General features: G+C 35.6%; 1 protein-coding gene across 2 annotated transcripts in view; it reads right to left on the reverse strand.

Moving 5' to 3' along the window:
* Nucleotides 1-12,574, reverse strand: part of ARSJ (arylsulfatase family member J) — a 72,682-nt gene that overhangs the window by 6,640 nt on the left and 53,468 nt on the right. The window lies entirely within an intron of this gene.

Here is a 12,574-nt window from a genome sequence, read left to right on the forward strand (position 1 = left end):
CTGGAAAGAAGTTTCTGGAGCAGCACAACTGGGCCCTTTCTTTGGCTTCAACTCATTGATTATTATTATCCACAACTTGAATAAAGAAATAGAAGACATGCTTATTATGTAAGAGGAATAGTTAAAAGCGGCATAATGAAGATTCAAAGTAATCTAAATGACCCGAAATGTTGTTGAAACAGATGATAAAATGTCCATAGAAAGTTAAAGAAGGGCTTAAAGACTGAAAGGGAATATGTCAAAAAGACGTAGAAACCTGAATTAAGGGGCTCTTAACTGGCCAAATCTGGGACAAGGCAAGCATCAAAATAAACAGTAATAAATTACACCCGCTGAATAAAATAGGAGACCCTGAGTCCATACTAATATAAGTAAATAAGTAAATGGGAAAAGTTTGGTATGCAATGGGATATTGATAGAGTCTCAAAGTACCTCCCCACAAAACACTTATTAATTATATATATGGAAAAGAGTAACCACACACTGGAAGTGCTTGATAAACACCATATTAATCAAGTGATCAAAGTTAACATCATCAGTAATCAGGATAAATCGATATCATGTGCCACCAGATAGGATGCAATGAGAATATAGCATTGTTTCTACAGTGTTCCACCCTAAGGTACACAATCTGAACCTAATTCTCAGTAAATATCAGGCAAAACTAAACTGAGGGACATTCTACAAAATAACTGGTTATATATCAAGGTTATATAAGTCAAAGAAGGACTGAGGAACTCTTCCAATTTGAAAGAGACTAAGGAGACATGAATAAATGTAATAACGCGATTCTGAATTGGAATGGTTACAATAAAGGACATACTTTGAGGACTAAATAGGAAAAATAATGTTCTCCTGTTTTTGATAGTTCTTTTGTGGCTAATGTAGGAAAATATCTTTGTAGGACATACACACTAAAGTATTGGAGATGATGGGGCATCAGGTTGGCAACTAACTCTCAAATGGTTCAGGAAAAAATGTTATTTGTGTTGTACTTGAATTTTTTCTGTAGGTATAAGATAGTTTCAAAAATTTAAAAAAATGTGTAAGAAAATCTAAATGGGTTAAACGAAAGGCACTACATGTTATTTAAAAAAATCAACTGTTTACATGTTAGTTATATAAGACTATGTAAATAGCTGTGGGAAGTTGGATCTATCAGACTATGAATTTAATAAAAAGCAAAAAAGAAAAATAAGAGCTAAAATATATACACTGTACTAATTTATAAACATTATAGAAACTTATACAAAAATAGAAATTAAGACAGATGAGATAAATATAAATAGAACTTCTGGTATTTCTTCTTGCATTCTAATGAATCATCTTGTGTTGTCCTAGGGTGTCAGGACTAAAATTTGTAGATCGTTGGTATAGGAAGGAGATTGTAGGGAGATGAAAATCGAAGCACAGAGGTTTTTTTTTTAAGGCTATTAAAGTAGTTTGGGTCAAAGATGATGGTGGCTTGGACTACCATCTAGTGGCAGTAAAAATGGAAGTAAGTGGATGGATCAAATATATACTTTGGACTTAGAACAGATAGGACAATTTCAATGAGGGGAGGGAGGATAATGAGAGAGGAAAGGGAAGAAAATAATGACTTCTAGATTTGTGGCTTTCATCATTCGGTGAATAGCAGATGGACCAGCTGGTCTCTGTTTTATTCCAAAGTATATAATTGGGACTAATGGGTAACATTACAAGGAGGCAGATTTCAATTCAATGCAAAAAAAAAAAAAAAAAAAATTCTAAAAAAGAAAACAAACAAAGACCACAAAAAAATAGGTTAGATGATCATCTACCAAAGATTCTGTAAAAGACATACCTGAATTGGAAAAGAAGTACTAAATGACCTCTAAGGTTCCGTCTATAAAAATTCATGTGTCAAGGACTATAGCTTGGTGTTTCCATAAAGAACTCCATACGACCTCAGAGCAGCTTTACAAAACCAAGTTTATAATATTTATGTACAAGTATTTGATAAACAGGTTTCCACAATGCATCAACATATATTTAACTTCTTTCTTTGATAATGTAAAGTTAGATTAAAAAATAGTTTTTCACATAATGCATTCTGAATACATACTGTAATCATGTTTGCTAAAAAATAAACTAATTTTGAAATTAGGTGGATTTTTTTGGTCTCCATCTGGCTACCATGTGAAGAAAATTCCATATGAACAACAGTAAAACTAGAGTTGATGCCAAATCTGCTTAAAACAATAGCTATCATTCTCACTTTCCGGCCAACTTACAAGAAAAAAGCTAAGTGAGCCTTTCAGCTTGGCATTAGAACATGTGAAGAGTTTTGTAATCTTTTAAAATATTAATTTATACTACTGAGTGCTGGCAGTGGCGGTAGTTTTTGAATTCTCCTTTTTCTAATAATATCTAATACAATATTATTATTTTAATCCAATTACATATTTAATGTATCCCTGTAAGTACAAACACTTACAAGGATAAAAAATGAATCCTAATAGTTTCATTCAGGCTCTAAAATCCAGGATGGTTAGAGGGTACAAAAGCAGCCAATAGTGCAGTAGAAACTGATAGTTTGAAGGGAAGGAAACAGGTATAACTGACTATAGTTTACGAATCAAATGTCATACAGATATTTATAAGTTAGAAATATATAACTTACTTTCCATATGCTGAAAGGAGTTCCTTTATTACTTTCTTCCAAAGACTTTTTTTTATCTCAAAGACTATAATTCTATTTGTAGGCCTTAATTTCATTATTTAGTACTTATATATGCTGGTGGGAGGTGGAGGTTGTGGAGGGTTGTCATACCAAGTCTATGCCAAGTTTTTCATCTCATGAACAAATATCCACTCATTTATGAGGTGCAAACTAGGCATAGTTTAGAATGAATTACTTATTTAACACTCTTTCATCCACCACGAGTCAGACACTGCTAGCTTTGGGGGGTCACAAAGTTGAATAAGATGGGTTCTGCTCTCAAGGAACTCAGTCTATGTGAGATGCAGACGACAATCAGAGGATTATCACGACAGGAGTAAATGCTACAGCAAAGACAACCACAGCCTTCTCTGAGTGCTCATAGCAGGATCAGGAAATGCTCTCAGAAGGGACCATGTTAGATGTGAATGCATTCACAGGAGTATCTGGGTGAATCTGGGAAAAGGACAGACATTTCAAACACTTGCAACAACATGGACAAAAGCAAAGTCACAGGGGAACACGAATCAGAGATGATTCTTGAGGGAGGAGGAGCCATCCAGGTAAAGGGCTGAAAGGAAGGCAAAGAGCATTTCAGTAAGGAGTGGAATGTTCAAATACAGAAAGGGAGAGAGAGTTTGGCCCTCTGTGGATCAACAGTTCAGAACACAGATTCAGACATATCTTGACGAGAGATGAGAGTATATAGACAAGTAGGTGCCAAATTACAGAGAGCTGTATTACAGCCTACAGCTGTACTAAAGTTTTTGTACTTAATGTAGAGCTCATAGGAAGCCACAGAAATGCTTTTGAAAAAAGAATAACATAATAAATTTTGCATTAGAGAAAGCACTCTGGCTGTAGTGTGAAGAATGCATTGGAGTGGAACAGGACTTAGGCAAGGGGATTTGCCCTAATCTAAGAGATAAATGTTGATAGTCAAAACTGAGATGGGTGACAGTAAGGATGAGAGAAGGGGATTAGAGATTATAAAGAGGGGCATTTAATAGGGTTACAGACTGTAGGTGAAGAGCATGGGACAGAGAAATGTTGAGAATGAGGCCAGAATGTCTGGTCTGGGTGGCTGAGTAAAAGGAGGCTTCTTGCACTAAGAAATTCAGGAAGAGGAAAAGGGATGAGTGGGAAGACAATGAATCCTGCTCTGCATTAAGCTGGAGGCACCTGTGAGATACCCATCAGGAGGTGTACAGGATGACATAACATAAAGATCTGAGACTACTTAGCATATAGGTGGTATGTGAATTCACGGGAGCACATGACACTATCTACAGACAGAATGGAGACTGAGGGCCAAGGAAATAATACCATCATCTAGAAGAAAAGCAAGGAGCACCAGCGAAAGAGTCTGAGATGAAACAGCTATTGTGTGAACTAGAGCAGTGGAGGGGAGTTATACAGAGTGGCCTGTATCCCATACTGTGAAGGAGCCAAAGAAGGTGAGAACTGAACAGTGTCAACTGGATTTCACAACAAGCACATGGGAACTGATAAACAATATTTTAGTAGAACAGTGTGGGAAGAAGCCCAGACTTTTGTAAGTTGAGACATGATTGGAAAGTGAAAATGTATAGATGGTGAGCATAGACTACTTCAAGACTATAAATGGAAAAAGAAAATAAAAAAGGAGTATAGTGGGGCTCTAAGCGCTGATGTGGAAAAGTGCTTATGATGTATTGCTGACTGGAAGGACATCTGGCTATGGCAGAATATATTATTTATTATTAGCTCTTTATAATAAAAAATGTAAAGTTCCATAAGGGCAGGGACTAGTCACTGCTGTATCCACACCACCTAAAACAATATTTGGCTCATTATAGGACATCAATAAATATTTTTTAAATGAATGAACGAATAAATGTGAGTGTGCATGTATTCGCTGAGAAAGAGAAAGAAAAAAATGTAAAGATATACACCAAACCCTTGGACATGATTCTTTTCAGGGGAATAACAATTGTGGGAGAAGAGGAAGCTTTCACTTTCTGTTATATAAATTTATATATAGATGAAATTCAGATGAATGGGTTTCAAAATAACTAGCTTATTCTACTCAGACTAATTGTTAATATGGGATTAATTTTACCAAGGCAATTTGTTAGCAGTTTAAAATAAAAAAACAAATCTAAATGCCAACTGAATGAAAAAACTCATTCATCTTATCAAGGAACGTTCTTTCTAGTAAGGACGTCTACTCGGAAGATTACGTTTAGACCAGAAGAAAGGGGATGGAATGTGCTAAATTAATTCTGTAATTATCCCCTAAAAGCCAGAGAAAATGTCTCCTTTCACTAAATAAACAAAAGCATAGATAACTTGTCACATAATTTTAAAAATTCCTACCTTTGAATGGTCTTTGCTGGTCATCGGAGGCTGCTGTTTATCCTTGCAATTGCCTTTGTCATCCACAAAGATTTTGCTACACTGATTACAGTTTTCCTGGTCTCATAAGAAACATGGCTGCAAATCGCACGGTAAGTGGTTTCTTTCTGAAAACATTCTTTTTACTCTCATCTATAGTGTGTGTAAATTCCTGGTAGTTTCCATCAAAAAATAAGTTTAGTCCCTAACCAGAGGGACTTTGCCATGACCCCCTTTTTCCATGTTATCTTTTGGAAGTATTCCTTTTAAAGACCCGGACTTTCTACACTCCATTATTTAAACAAAATAAAGTTTAATACATAAATTAAAGACTACCAAACATCTATCTAAATGAACATTCACTTATATAGTTAACTGATTCCTCATCTATAAAATTATTTACAGAGTAAAATTTAAGAGGGAACTCCAGAGGTGCATTTAAAATGATTTAACTTAGACTTTTTCAAGGACACATGTATTCCAAAAAGCAAAGTGTACCCATACTGCCAAAATAAAATTTCTACTTTTCTTGCTATTTTTACTACTACCACAGAGTATTATTAAATCAATTTAGAAAAATTTTGATTTATCTCTTCTATTCTAAACAGAAAATGTGCTTTGAGGTGTAGAACAGAGAGCAGCTTAAATATTAAACCACATTTCACATTACCAACTTTGCCCTGAGACAGGATGTGTTACGAAAAATATTCTTAGCTAATATTCTATTGATATTAGTTAAAATTATCAATGTAAAGTGCAGATTCCTTAGGAAAAAATTCTTTAAATTTTTTTGAAAATACGATCTATTCATTTTCCTCTGTATGCATCAGTCCATCATTTATTTAATTCCCCTAGAAATAGGACTGCCATATTTTCAAATGGTGGAAAAGTCCAATGTTTTCTTTGTAGTTCTGACTTTGAAGAAAAAAAAATTATGAAGAGCTTGACGTTCACCAGGTGTCTTCTCTAGAAATTAGCCCAACAAAAAAGTGGTAACATTCTTGCATTCTTGAGCAGGATTATCTCCTCCTACCTGTCCTTAGGAATTCTCTTTCAAATAACTGAGTATCTTTGCACCTGAAATTAGCCACACATAAGTGAAAGTACTTTATGTCAAACTCATGTGGAAGGCATCAGTGTCTTAGCTGCAAGCTATGTGAAAAGAAACTGAAACTCAACGGCTTAGTAGGGAAAATGATGGCAGTCTCCAGAAAAATTTACAAATTCAATTTAATAAAAATTACATTTATTAAGAACCTACAATATTCCAGGCACTGTACTGGGTGGGGAACACAAAAGATAGTAAGAATTTATGATAAATAAATCTATGGGGCATATTGTGATATACTAAGTATCAAAAGTAGAGAATAATTTTTATGTTTTAGGGAAAGTTGCAAAAAGAATATACTTGCTTATTCCTCAAGGCAGATGGCTATTACACTTTCAGTTAATTAGCATTACTTGTAAAGGAACTTTATAATTCTATGCTATAAAGCAATTTCAATTAAAGATAATTATTGTGTAAAACTGTATTAATTGGTATGACTAAATTCTCAAGGCTAGAGCCATGCCTTTTCATGTAGGCATCATTAGAAATAGAACATAGGCACCAATTGACATGTATTAAATAATTTCTTTCCCAAAAGATAAATTCATGGCCTTCTAATCTATCTGTGACTTTGCCCTTCTATTGGTATCTTTTCTAAATTCTAATAGCGATGACAATTGATTCTGTCCTAAATACAGATATTGAACTATTTTAAATAGCTTAGAACTTATTATTAAAATGACAGTATTAATAAGCAACTAATGCTGGCAGATAAGAATGTGGAATTGATATTTTATATTCTGAGCTGTTGAACTATATAAGTAGTTAAATGAAAGAAATTTAAACGGATCCTTGTCCAAATCATTATCATAGATCATCTTTCTTCTACCCCATGTACAATAGCATAGTTACAACTGCCTTAATTTTTTTTTGCGGTAGGTACGCGGGCCTCTCACTGTTGTGGCCTCTCCCGTTGCGGAGCACAGGCTCTGGCCGTGCAGGCTCAGCGACCATGGCTCACGGGCCCAGCCGCTCCACGGCATGTGGGATCTTCCCGGACCGGGGCACGAACCTGTGTCCCCTGCATTGGCAGGTGGACTCTCAACCACTGCGCCACCAGGGAAGCTCACAACTGCCTTAATTTTACATAATAATTCTTTTCATTCAACTTTCTCCTTTATGTAGAAAAATACCCAGAGTATTTGTTAAATTATTCTTAAGAAGCTTTCGTATGTTTGAAATATTTCACAGTGATAATAATAATTTAAAAAATTGGAAATAAAAAGAGAACTAAATATGCCCTGAAGATCCCTCCACAGGACTTTTTTTTTCTTTTTTAGTTGGGGTTATATGAAATAAAATACAGAAGACATATTGTAAATTGTAAAATTCTACACAAATGCTAGTTTTAACTATTTATTACTACATCTTCTCTCTTCTGTGCCCTTCCCATCCATCACCTCTTTAACTCCATGTCTTTCTCCTACTGCTCTGTTGTGTGCAAGTGATGAAACCAAAACCAAAGCGAAACAAAACATAATGCCATCACTTGGGACTAGTGAATTAGTGTCTTGCCCATTGTCTTTCTTCCTGGCAGTCAGATTGGAATTTCCAGTTGTCAAACTGAAGCTTATGCCATGCAATTGCTTTTTTCCCCTTTTACGTGTCAGTTTACTTAAATGTCTATGGAGGAATGCAAAGAAATAACACATTGATCTATAGGGAGACCCATGCCAAGTACTCAGCTTTATTTAAAACAAATAAATGTTCTGAATGAAGACGGTTTGTAAAAAGAAGGATAGGCATTGAATCTATACGAATATTTATGGTATGCTGAGCTGTAATGACATATTAGCAGAACCCACCTGATCTCTTTGTTGCCTGAGTCATACTTTCCAGTATTAATATATGGATCTTGTTATATTTCAGACATGGAAATAAACTTGTTCCCCAAAACTTTCTTTGGAGTGCTTTAATATTATTAAGTGATGCTTATTTTGTCTACCAGAGGGAAGATTTGACAAATAAATCTCAGCTGTGCTATTCCATCCAATTTTTTCTTATTCTTTACTCATACCATAACAGGTAGGTTTCCAAAATATCACACAGATACTGCACCTATGACCCTGGGAAAGCATACTCACTGCTGATCATAGGTTTCTCAGCTGAATGTATCCTGGAAAGCTCCCAGAAAGTACCATTAAAAATTCATGGCAGTAAAATTTGTTCTTGAAGCTGCTGCTTCTCTTACTGCCCATTGCCCACTTTCCTGTACCATCAGAAGGAATCATGTGTCCTATTAAGCTATACCTGCCAACTCCTCTAAAAATTTGTGTTGCAACAGCCAAAACTGTCACTCCCATGTTCTTGAATTTCTGTAATCCTGAAAAGCTGTTAAGTGTTGTTTTAGCTGTATTTCTACTAGGATCCAAAATACAGATTCTCAAAATTAGTTTAATGGTATTTTTATAGTAACATAAGGGAAAGTGCATGCAAACATGTATCGATTTGCTAAAAATTATATTCAGAAGCTGAATTAATGTGGTTCTTAGAAGTCATATTCAGAAAAAATTATATTAGAAACAAGTTAAACATAGATCATTAATGACAATATAACTGGAGGCATACTAAGGGAATAATAAGTGATTTTGGCCTACTAACGGAGGACTGTGTGATCTCCCTTGGTAATTTACCAATTTATTATTAGAATGTTCAATATGTCATTGGATTATCAATAACTTTGCAATTCTATTACTTGTCCATGTTATTAGGGTTATTTTACTTTGAATTTACTATCTTGTAAAACAACAGAGCTGAAAACTAAAATGGCAAATTCACTTCAGAGAATCTCTGTGCATCAGTTTCCTCATTTCCATTTTTATGCCTCAGTTTACTCAGTTGCTTCAGTAACCTCAAAATGAAGTTAATATTAGCACCTTTCTCACTGAGTTATTATGAGGGTTAAATGAGCTAATATATGCGAAGTGCTTAGAACAGTGTCCAGAACATAGAAACACAATAGAAAAAATTACAGAGTTCAATGGGGTTACTAGAGTTTTGGCAGACAACACATTTTCCAACCTTTGGTTGTTGTCTGGCCTCACCTAACAATGAGTAAGAATCTCTAAATAACTACCACTTGACAACTTTTGGTATAGTAATCAAGAAGAGTATCACATGTATCTGAAAACACGACTCAAACACATCTCCCTTTTCCAGCTATATACCTTTATGAAGCTAAGTTTTCTTCACATACTTCAAACATAACAACAATGAAAATCCAATTATCTTCTATTAAGCTAGCCATTAAAGAGATAGTGAAATTAAAAATAATGCTAACCTTCTCACTATTTTTTAAAAAGAATATCGTTATAGTCATAAAAAGATCTTATTTATGTTAACATGTAATTTGTTTGTCATTTTTAAATAAATATTTTAAGAAATTCTCAAGTTTTAATGTCTATTATGGTAAAAACCAATAGTATTAACTCATATAAGCAAAAGTGCTTTGGAGTCCTCAGTGATTTTTAAGAGTGCAAAAGGGCCCTGAGGCCAAAATGTTTGAGAACCACTGATGTCTTAATATTCTCTGAATTACTCTATGATTAAAATTTTCTGAATAGATATATAAATAATTACCAAACCTAAATAACAAATACTTCTATGAAATAGTATTTTGTGGTAAAAAGAATATGAGATTAGGAGTAAAAATTCCAATACTGAATCCATTGTTAACTCTCCAGCAAAATGAAAAAATTATTTTTTAAAGTCAAAATAGTATGCCAATTCTGGCAAAATTCATGTCAGTGGTGAGAAATTTCTGTATTGCTTTCTTCAACTTCTGGAGTAGCCAGCTTTGGTTTTTACAAGAAGTAAAATAAATAAATAAAAGACTATTTTTCATATCTGGGTTGCACTGAAGCTGAAAGGTATATTGTCCTAGGGAAAGGTGAGATTTAGCTGAGAGCAAGGGCTCAGCTGTAGGAAGAGATGACCATGAGACTAGTAATTAACAGAAATCCTTGGGAAACTATGGGACTTGCCACAAAGAGATGAAATCAATTTTAGGTAAATGAAATCTCAAAGGAAAGGGTAAAGTCGAGCATTAACAAACAGGCATTGCCTAAGGTAAGTCAATTCTCTATGTAACCATATATGCTTCTTCAAAATGGAACAATAATACTTACCTCACAGCATTATTAAAGACATTAAAATGAGTTAACGTAAGTAAAATGTCTATGTAAATTGTAAAGTGCTAAACAAACGGTTAATGTTGGTATTTTTAAAGTAACAAGTGGAGCCCTGGATCTGTCATCAGAACACATGGCTTTCAGGTCATGTTCTATCATTTGGATCCATCACTAACCCTTCCTAAACCTAACTTTCCCCTCCTGTATGAGGGGCAGGGACATGTTTGATTCTTGTGGGTTTGGGGAAGGGGTAGTTAGTGAGGGCGAGAGCCAGAGAGATGGTAGAAACCCGTTGCTATGCAACATGACCCCACGTTTTCAGAAAAGTCAGTAATGCCTCAGAAAATTATTGGGAATCTTGTGGCAAAAGGAGGGGGCAGAGGTTCATAGCTCAGTGTGACTAGAGGAGGAAGCTGAAGGATGGGCAGATGCAGGAATGCAGCCCGGAAAGCCAAAGAAATGATGGGAATGGCCTTGGCCAGCCCTGACTATGGAAGAGGGCTGTGAATCATGGTTAACTAAATCACTGTTCCAAATGATATCCGACTTTCACTTAATATGGTCAGAATTGTAACACATGCCTTTCTCTTCAGGTTGCTGTGAAAGTTCAATGAGATAATATGTATAGAGGCCCTTTAATACAAGTTTAGTAATCATTATTAAGTAAGATAAGAGCAAAACAGAGTCCTGTAGATCCCGCTCATAGATACAATCTGGGTGTTGAAATAGTTTTGTATCTAACAGGATTCATGCTCTGTAAAGTGAATATTGTGATGCTTTACTAAAGATTTCTAGTAGGAACTAGAAACATACTGTTCTATGGAAAGGAAGCACTTCCTTCTGTGTACTGAACACTTTGTTCCACACCCCTTTGAATTTTAAAAAAGAGGAAGTAACTTGATATTCCCTTGTATAAAAGCCAACAGCTAGTTTCTGAGAGTTAGAAAAAAATGATACCACTATTCTGCCAAAGATCATAATTATTCTCTAGCTCTCATAACAGGGCAGTTTCAGTATGAACGAAAAGACTCCCATAGAATGTTCATGTTTACCTGAATGTCCAAATCTCATAAAACATTCTCTAGAAAAGTGTTCAGTAGCCATTAGGTACAGGTGAACAGACTTAAAGTACACATTTATAAAACAAGGCAGCAAGAATAAAAATTATCCAGGATCACTTCACAAAACCTCTGTACACTGTAGACTACTGATACATTTGCAGAAATGGGTTAGAATAACAATTGGTGATACACTTTAAGAACTATACTAGCCAACATCAGGAAAACCCTTCCACAAAACTGTAAAACTTCTTATATGAAATAAGGAGTCTAGAATTACGAAGTCTCCAGGGCCTTTCTGTTCTAGCAGTCTATGAATCAGTAACTTTTACTAGTAGTTAGAAGCTGGAAGATGAACTGAATTCTCCTAAAATGAAAACTTTAAGGAGAAAAATCATAAAGTATCTAGAGGTCTCTATGTCTCTTCAGAGGCACAGACTTAGGATCAAAGTCCACATCAAATGTAAGTCCATGTGGGACATGAGTTATGACGATGGCCTGTTTTTTTTTTTTTGTTTGTTTGTTTTTGCGGTATGCGGGCCTCTCACTGCTGTGGCCTCTCCCGTTGCGGAGCACAGGCTCCGGACGCGCAGGCTCAGTGGCCATGGCTCACGGGCCTAGCCGCTCCGCGGCATGTGGGATCTTCCCGGACCGGGGCACGAACCCGTGTCCCCTGCATCAGCAGGCGGACTCTCAACCACTGCACCACCAGGGAAGCCCCAATGGCCTGTTTTGAATGCCTATTATGAGAAAGTCAATCTGTACTTAATGTACCTTAATCACCTTTCAGAATAAGAATGAAGTTAAACATTTTTTGAATAGTCCTGAGGTCCAGGATAACCACAAATGTCACATTCTCATTCTTGAACAATTTAATCTGGGCCACTGACAAGCTTAAGAAGGTATTCGATAAAAAGCAATGGCACCAATAATGACATCCTAGAGCATTAAACCTAGGGTTACTGCATGAAATGGGACGACTGGACTGTGTGGGCATTGTATGGAGTTGAATTCGACTCATCAAACAAAGAGAAAGAGCAGAATATTGTTTAAAATTCTCTGAAATAGGGACTTCCCTGGCAGTCCAGCAGTTAACACTCAGTGATCCCAATGCAGGGGGCACAGGTTTGATCCCTGGTCCGGGAACTAAGATCTCACATGCTGCATGGTGCAGCCAAAAAAAAATGATCTGAAATAGATGTACAGATACACACTTTTA

The sequence above is a fragment of the Orcinus orca genome, chromosome 4 (assembly GCF_937001465.1).
Source record: "Orcinus orca chromosome 4, mOrcOrc1.1, whole genome shotgun sequence".
Classification (NCBI taxonomy): domain Eukaryota; kingdom Metazoa; phylum Chordata; class Mammalia; order Artiodactyla; family Delphinidae; genus Orcinus; species Orcinus orca.